The sequence below is a fragment of the Mastacembelus armatus genome, chromosome 18, assembly GCF_900324485.2.
Source record: "Mastacembelus armatus chromosome 18, fMasArm1.2, whole genome shotgun sequence".
Taxonomy (NCBI): domain Eukaryota; kingdom Metazoa; phylum Chordata; class Actinopteri; order Synbranchiformes; family Mastacembelidae; genus Mastacembelus; species Mastacembelus armatus.
Window position 1 is genome coordinate 5,943,982 of NC_046650.1, and position 7,990 is coordinate 5,951,971.

Below are 7,990 nucleotides of genomic sequence, written 5' to 3' on the forward strand. Positions count from 1 at the left end.
AAAATGTCTGCATGAACAGTGCTCGTTGCTGCAAAGTACACAGCACTGAAATACTAAAACAATACATACCATATATTTCAGATATACATAAATGAATTTCATAATGCATTTTCTTGTTTTTTATGCCTAGCCTGTGTTCTTTATGGGCTAATTTAGAATATAATTAGTATATTTAGAAATGGGACTCATACACCGAAGAAACGCCTCTTCATTGTCATTCAAAGCTGCCATGACAGCAGGTCATTTGACTGCTTATTTGAATAACATGATCAACAATGGATGGATTGCCTGTGTGTGGAAGTATGGATATGTGTCCATCTCCCTTACGTTTCAGTACAGTGAGTGTGTGTGTGTCTATATGTATTTGAGTGTGACCAGTCTCAGTGTAGGTTTTTGTGTATGTGCATGTCACAGTTTTTTTTTTTTTTTGCTGGAGCAAAATAGTCTGGAAAATATGGTAGTTGATGGCAAGGATATGGTAAAATCATAACCATATGCTCTACAGGGTAAAGGGGGTAGGTTGATTTGTATGCTGTCAGGCCTCGGTACATATTTCATTTGACCATAAATGAACCTTGAATTTTGATAAAAAAAATTAAAAAATAGTCAGTACTATGACTGTAGACCCATTCTGTTTAAGTGTAGAAGCATTAGTACTGAGTGTAAAAAAAAAAAAAAAAAAAATAGTGAAATGGTTTTACACATGCATTTTCAGAATCTAAATACACTTATGGTAAAATATAAGTCATTATACTTATAGTATCAATACCACCATTAAGGCTAAGCTAAGATGTCTGAACCTTTGTGTGTATGGTAGATGTGGTCTGCTGAATGTGAGCTCATATGAAACAGCATGAGTTTATGATTGTAAGCATATGCGTTCTCTTAAAAGTACATGGCAGCGATAGGCTCAATTTGCCATCCTTCCAAACATCATCACAGGAAGCCATGCTGAACAATGGCCTTAAAACATGACTTTTTCCTAAAGCAGGAAGGGTGGAAGCACAACTAAGAGCTTACTGAGGGCCTGTCTTAGATGTGCAAAACAAGACCATGTGCTTTCAGTAGGACAGTGCAATTAACCTTAAAATGAAACATTATGGTAAGCAATGAGTTGTAACTTTGCTGCAGTGAGGTGCATGTAGTTGAGTGTTCATTGTGTATATAGGGATGTTGATTCAAACGCATGATTTCATAGCAGCATTACTGTAAATATATGTGGACAGGATAATGTTCCATAGTCAATAAAACACCAGGAAAATGCAATATTTCAGGAAGGTACTGACAACAAGGGGGGAATGACAAATATTTATGTTCTTTAGTGTCCATCACATTAATGTAAAATCTGGTGCTCATCCTTATTCTACTGCCAGTTTTAGATCATATTTTGTAACCCTGTCAGAATCAGCGACCTGCAGCAGTGCAATAACACCATCGCCTTCAGGTAACACTAAATGTGCAGTGCAGCAAAGCGTCAGCAATGTTTTGTTAGTTGAAATTCCCTGAACAACAACAAAAAAAAAAAATAGAATTAATATTTTCATTGTGTTGTTCCACTGCAGCAGCAGCACAGCCCCCCAGTGAAGACCTAAATGAGTGAGGGCTGGGTTAATGAATGAAAAATTATGTGACAGAAGTCTTCAAACTCTTCAGCACAGCAGGCTGTAGTTTAGGGCCTGTTAATAACTGTAGCTTTTGTTACTGTCAGTGTCAGATTTTTCTGGTCCTTGGTCCTTAAATCACAATTAAAATCACCAGTTGTGTTATTGGAAAAAGCAGCAGCCTTTTAAATAACAAACTCCTTTAACCCATTGGATAACAAATTTTACTTTCACTTTAGGGATTAAAAAAAAGCTTATCTTATATTATCTTATGTGATAACTGCAACTACATTCATTGTAATATTGTTCTGTGTCATATATTCATGTTTGCCTGTGTCCTTTTAAATAGTATTTGTGACCCAAGATAAATTTAGCACAAATCTATGTCATCTAACAGTGGTGAGTGTTCCAAACACAGTCACAGACACACAAACACAGTAGTCCTTCAAAAGGTCACATGCATCGATAAAACAGGTGTGATTCAGTGGGATTTAGCCTGGCCTAGTTCAGACTGTCTTGTCTTGTGCTTGAGTTTTGAGGTGTTCGAGTGTTTGGTCATTGAAAATGCCTGGCACACGCAGGAGGGATGTCAAGAGACTCAAATGTGCATCGCTACCAAATTTAGGAGTAAATAAGGCTGTCTCATCTGCAATTTCTAAAGAGTAGGTTTCCCCTCCTTTCTGTTTAATCTGTTGAAAAAATAACCAACTTTGAGCAAAGAGAGTGGTAAACATTTGATATGAGAGGATCATGCTGATAACTGGTATAAAATCCCTGGGCTGTCATCAGAATTTAGATGCATGGTGTTGCTTGAAGTAATAGAGATAAATGTGCCGTGGCTGAGAATCTATCTTGTTTTTTCCCTCTGAGTCAGTGCCTTGCCCCATAAGCCAGGATAAAATATCTCCTCTGTTATGCTAGTTCACACACATCCAGACAAGGGTGTTTTGTCATCTTTTTTTTGTCATTTTTCAAGTAATAATGGGTTGCTGTACACTGCTGTCAGGCAGGACAGAAATCAGCTTCCATTCCCATCTCACACACATATGTAAGCAAAACATGACACTCATCAGTATGTGGCCACAGCCCTATAGTCCATTATCATTTTGCTTGCATAAAAGCACAGCTTTGTGTATAATTTTAATATTTTTTTTTTCTGTTTAAACTGATTGTTGTCATAGGTAGAGATTTGTCTTTATTCAACACTGTCATTTAGACTATGACATGCAGCAAAATCCCTTGGCCAGGAATTAAACTGTGGGTGTTGTGATTATGTGGCATGCACCATAACCATTAGGCCATCAGACACCTAATGCCATAAAGATTAAATTAGTGCAGACAGGCCTAATAGGCTACAGTGAGCAAATCTGAATGTTTTTTTTTTTTTTTAGTTTATGTATTTTTTAAATATTTAAAATTAAGGACAACAAAAGTAACAAAATCTGACTTTAAGAATGCAACTGACAAATATTAAAAGTAACATGTTTAATTAGCTAGAAACAGTAAATTCTCCAAGCTCTGTACTACTCACACAGACATATCCATATAACACACAAACACACAACACTGAAATGTTCAGTCTAGAGCTCATCCATATGGACTAATGGATGCTGGCCATTTATTGCAAAGTGCATCAAATTAGTGTTGTGTCTAGACAACCTGTCGACATGGATGTGTTTGTTCATAAATTTGACATTTAATGCATAGTTAGTATGTGTCTTCCAGATAAATGATCTTGTGGTACCACACGTCATTGTGTGTGTGCCTGTGTGCCCATGTGTAATTTATCTGTGCTGGGGCCTGTCGTCTCCCACTGGAGCATGACGTGAAGAAACGCCTCTTCATTGTCATTCAAAGCTGCCATGACAGCAGGTCATTTGACTGCTTATTTGAATAACATGATCAACAATGGATGGATTGCCTGTGTGTGGAAGTATGGATATGTGTCCATCTCCCTTACGTTTCAGTACAGTGAGTGTGTGTGTGTCTATATGTATTTGAGTGTGACCAGTCTCAGTGTAGGTTTATGTGTATGTGCATGTTCACAGTAAAACCTTGAAGGTGAAGACCTGCCCCTCTAGGGACTTGTACTCACTCGGTCCTTCCTCTGCTCTTCTGACACACCAGTACAGGTCTTGGGAAAAGGGGTCCACTGGCAGCCTATACATATGTGTGTGTTTTGCATGCATGTGTGTGTGTGTGTGTGGCATGTGGATGATGGATTGGGGTCATGGGGGGTTACAGGGTTGCTGTGTTGTTGCCAAGACAAACAGCTGCGCTTGTGTCTGGGGCAGGTGTTTTATAGCGACTCAGCACATTCAAATTAGTCAAATCAATACACCACTTCCGCTTCTCTGCATATTTGCGTGTGTCTGTGTGAGTATTGGGAGCATTGTTTTAGGAGTGTGCTTTTATCTGTTTAGTCACTTCCCCATTTGGGCTAATCTTTGTGTGACTGTGTTTTCACATGTACGTATGTTCATTAGCAAATGCTCTATAGGTGCTTACAGACTTGAGTCGTGCTCTGTCCCTCTATTGTACTTACAGTTACCTGGTAATAAATTGTAGAATGCCTGTTGTTGTCTCTGTAGTTTGCTTGGGGGCACCTACGCCAAAGTCCATTTTCTTCCCCTAAATGGACCGTAGAGAGCTGCCCATTCTATCACTTTAATACACAGAGAGCAAAGGCACTTTTCCCACAATAGTCTTGGTGTGTAGATTATCCACCCTCCGTTGATTTCTGAGCTTTCTGAGAGCCCCGAGGTCTGTCTCAGCTTCCTTGCATATACTGCATTCACTGCAAGCCCCTTTCTCACGCTTAACCAACTTTATGTATTCACCCATAGATATAAACACTACTCTCCTGGGTGAAGACTCTTTTTCCGTTGTCTTGCTTTTTTCTCTGCGTTTTATCACAAACACTCACTCATACTCTCTTGCTCTCTCTCTCTCTTTCTCTTTTTTGCTTTTGCACTTCCTGGTTCTGTTCCATGTTTTTTTTTTCTACCTCTTCCTCCCATGCACACTAAACTACCTTTTTTTTCTTATGCTCTTTATTTATGCCAGCATCACTGTTCAGAGGTCAAATTCCTATTCTCCATGTATCTTGCCATCTAACACCAGAAAGCACTACGGTACTGTATATTAGTGAGAGTATCTGTATTATGCGACTGGTTATAGTAAAACACAAATTAAGCTATGATAAAGTATAGAGAGAATAGATGGGTCAGCTTTTTATTAGCCTCTCTTCTGAAGGAAATTAAGTAATTTCATCGCAAAAGGCAAATGTACATTGGTTGGTAGTTATCAGTTAATAAAAATCTATACTCGTTCTTCATTGATAGGGAGAAAGATGAAAAAGTTAATTTTAAGTTCAGATTTCTGCTTTTAAGGTTAAAGTTGTTTATTGCCAACCAAACCCTGAAAAAGGCCAAAACCAACAGTGAATGTATTCTACTAACAAATACTGTGTGTGTGTGTCCAAAACCTGATTTAGCTTATCCGTATCTGTCACAGAGCTCAGTTGTTGTCCAACAGCTGTTAAAAACTCATTAGTAATGCAGTCCAGTACAAAATCCCTAACACAATGTCCGTCATTATGAAAGTCATCATTTTTAGGGGGGTTTGGTGGAATTCTATAAATTCAATTATATGTTTATTACTGAGCTGGTGTTGTGCTGGACTGCATTATAGGGAGAGGTGTTTCTAATTTTGTGATCCTTTCATGTATGTAATAGGGAGAATATAAGATAGAGATATCACTGGATGTAATGCAGTCCACTGCTTAGCTTCACAGAATTCCAACAATTTATCCATTTTGAGTCCCACACAAAACCTTTTCTACCAGCCTATTTTGTTTCATATTTAATGAAAGCTACTATAAATATGGCTCTACCTTCTGACATTGAATACATTTTTCTTTTTATATACATCCTCTTATTAAAGATTTCCAAAAACAGTGATCTCTCAAAGCTCAAAAAGCTATTTAGACCTGTTAATTAAGCATCAAAGATCCAGTGACCAGGATAGACCAGTAATTCATATTTTGACTTTTTTGCAACAAAGCACTTAAAAACTGTTAAAAATGTCTGATCCAGGAAATTAAAATGATAAAATAAAGCTAATAAAATAACAGTAAAATAATGATCTGCACATAACCCTTCCCTTCCTCTCGTCCTTTTCTTTCTCTCATATGTGTGCTCCCAACATATTCAGACTTTTTCTGGTAAACCATTGAAGTCAATAAACGGTGAGAGACAGGTCAGTATAAGATGGAGCCTTTCCACGTCAGCAGACAATGAGACTCTTGACCATGAACTTTCAGCTTGAAAAGAACATTAAAACCACGCAACCATACTTGGGAGCACAGAAAGAGAGAAAATGCCTTTACTCACACATACTAGTCGAATGTGGTTTCTGTTTAGGCACTATTTAGTGAGTGGAATGCACTGGTGGTGTACTGTTCAAATGAGCAAAAGAGGCCAAGTAAGGCAGACTCTTCCTGCTTATTGTAAGCCAGGTCGGCTCTCAGACCACTACAGTTTTGGTTTTTAGGTTCAGACCTTGTGCCTGCCCAGTCTAAACCAGACTTAGCCCCCCCCCCCCGATCCTCCAACAACTGTGGCATCAGTTCTGCTGTTGCCTTGCCAGCTTGGTCACTATTAAACACAGCTGCTGTTGCCTCGCCTCTGGTAACATCCACACAATGTACACAAGTACAAAAAGAGTCAGAGCTCATACTCTGTTTAACATTATTATCTCTATCCGGATGCACAACCAAAAATTTACAACAGTAGGGGAGCTTTAATTGTACACAGATATGATTGTGTTGCTCTCCATTTTACTCAAATTCTCTGTGGAATAAGAGATTCTTTTATTGAGGTTGAAATATGAGACAGGACTACTATTCAGGCCAACAACAGTCTCTTGTGAATAATAAAATGGAAAATATGTGCGTGCTGCTGTGTTGTACTGTGAATATTGAGCATAGTATACTTTTTTGCACTGTTGAGGATATAACTTTAAATGGCTTCTCATCTAAAACTTAAAACCTTCTCATGATTAAGAAATAAATTCCCAGGCACAGATTCGCTCTCACATGGTGCTACCCAGCTCTGTATTTTTTTCATTATTTTTTTCTGAAGGTCATAACACCTTGCATACAAAGCAATGTTTTAGGAATTGAGTTAAATATTCTCTATGGTAGTAAAGCAAAGATAAAACCATTGATAACCTTTTAAATGGACTACTTTTTTACCTGACTACGTAACACGTACAAATAAGATTTGGAACACATGCTAGAAAAATTGAGCTTTTTGAAGGTATAACCAGAAACATTCGGCCAATCAACATGTTTTCCACGTCTTTCTGTTTTTGTTCTCTGTTAAAGAAATGCTGTTTATCAAAACATTATTTGATGCTCAAATTAAAAGTGAATTTTTCCTTTCTTGGCCTTTTTGTTTTGTTTGTTTCTTTTTCTATAAACTCACTATTACTATTTTTACTCTTGTATCTCATGTTAGCTCTCTTTATTTTAAACCACAGCAAGATGTCAAGTTCCTACATGTCATACATAGTTCTGTGAGATGGAGGAGACAGACTGATGATTTTGTGTTGTTTCATGTGCTTCTGTTTAAAGGGAGAAAAGAATAACACAAATTCCAACTAGACCAAGCCTGAGGCATTTAAACCAAGATGGAGTCCAGAGGGGCTTGTACCCTTGGCACTGGGTCAGACCTAATCAGGTGTTGGCTACAAATCAAAGCTCCAGTGTGCCCTTCTCAAAAAATAAACTACTTTCAACTTGAAAGTACTGCGCTCTGAATAAAAGAACCCAGCCACCTGCTTTTCATTGGCTTTGTGGCTTCTTCATTTATTTTAATGTCATAGACAGCCATTAGGTGGAATCATAATACTGTAAACATGCTTATTATGCAGTTAGAAAAGTTACTTGGTCTTATACATGGTCTTAAAGATGCAGCAAGTAACTTTTTTTAAATGCCCTTTAGTTTGATATGTGCTCCAGATGATAAAGGCTCTTGTGAATCGTTTGAGCCCTTATAACCAATCAGAGAAGGCCACTGCCATCAGGTGGGACGTCATAGCTGCCAATCATTACGTGAATGTGTTTCTGGTCTAGTACCTCTGTTGCATTGAGGCTTCAAGCTACAGGCTAGCAAGCTCCTGTTTCTCCTGAGACTGGCAACACAGGGATGTAGTTAAAGAGCTGGGTGCATTATAGCAAAGCATTATAGATCAGGGAGAGGATCGGGTGGGAGGAGCAGATTTTGAGTGTCATGCTCGCACTAACTTTATTTACAGAACTTACATTTTGTAGCTTGAACCAAATCTTTGACATTTAATCATTTGTCCCCTTCTCCTGCAGATGA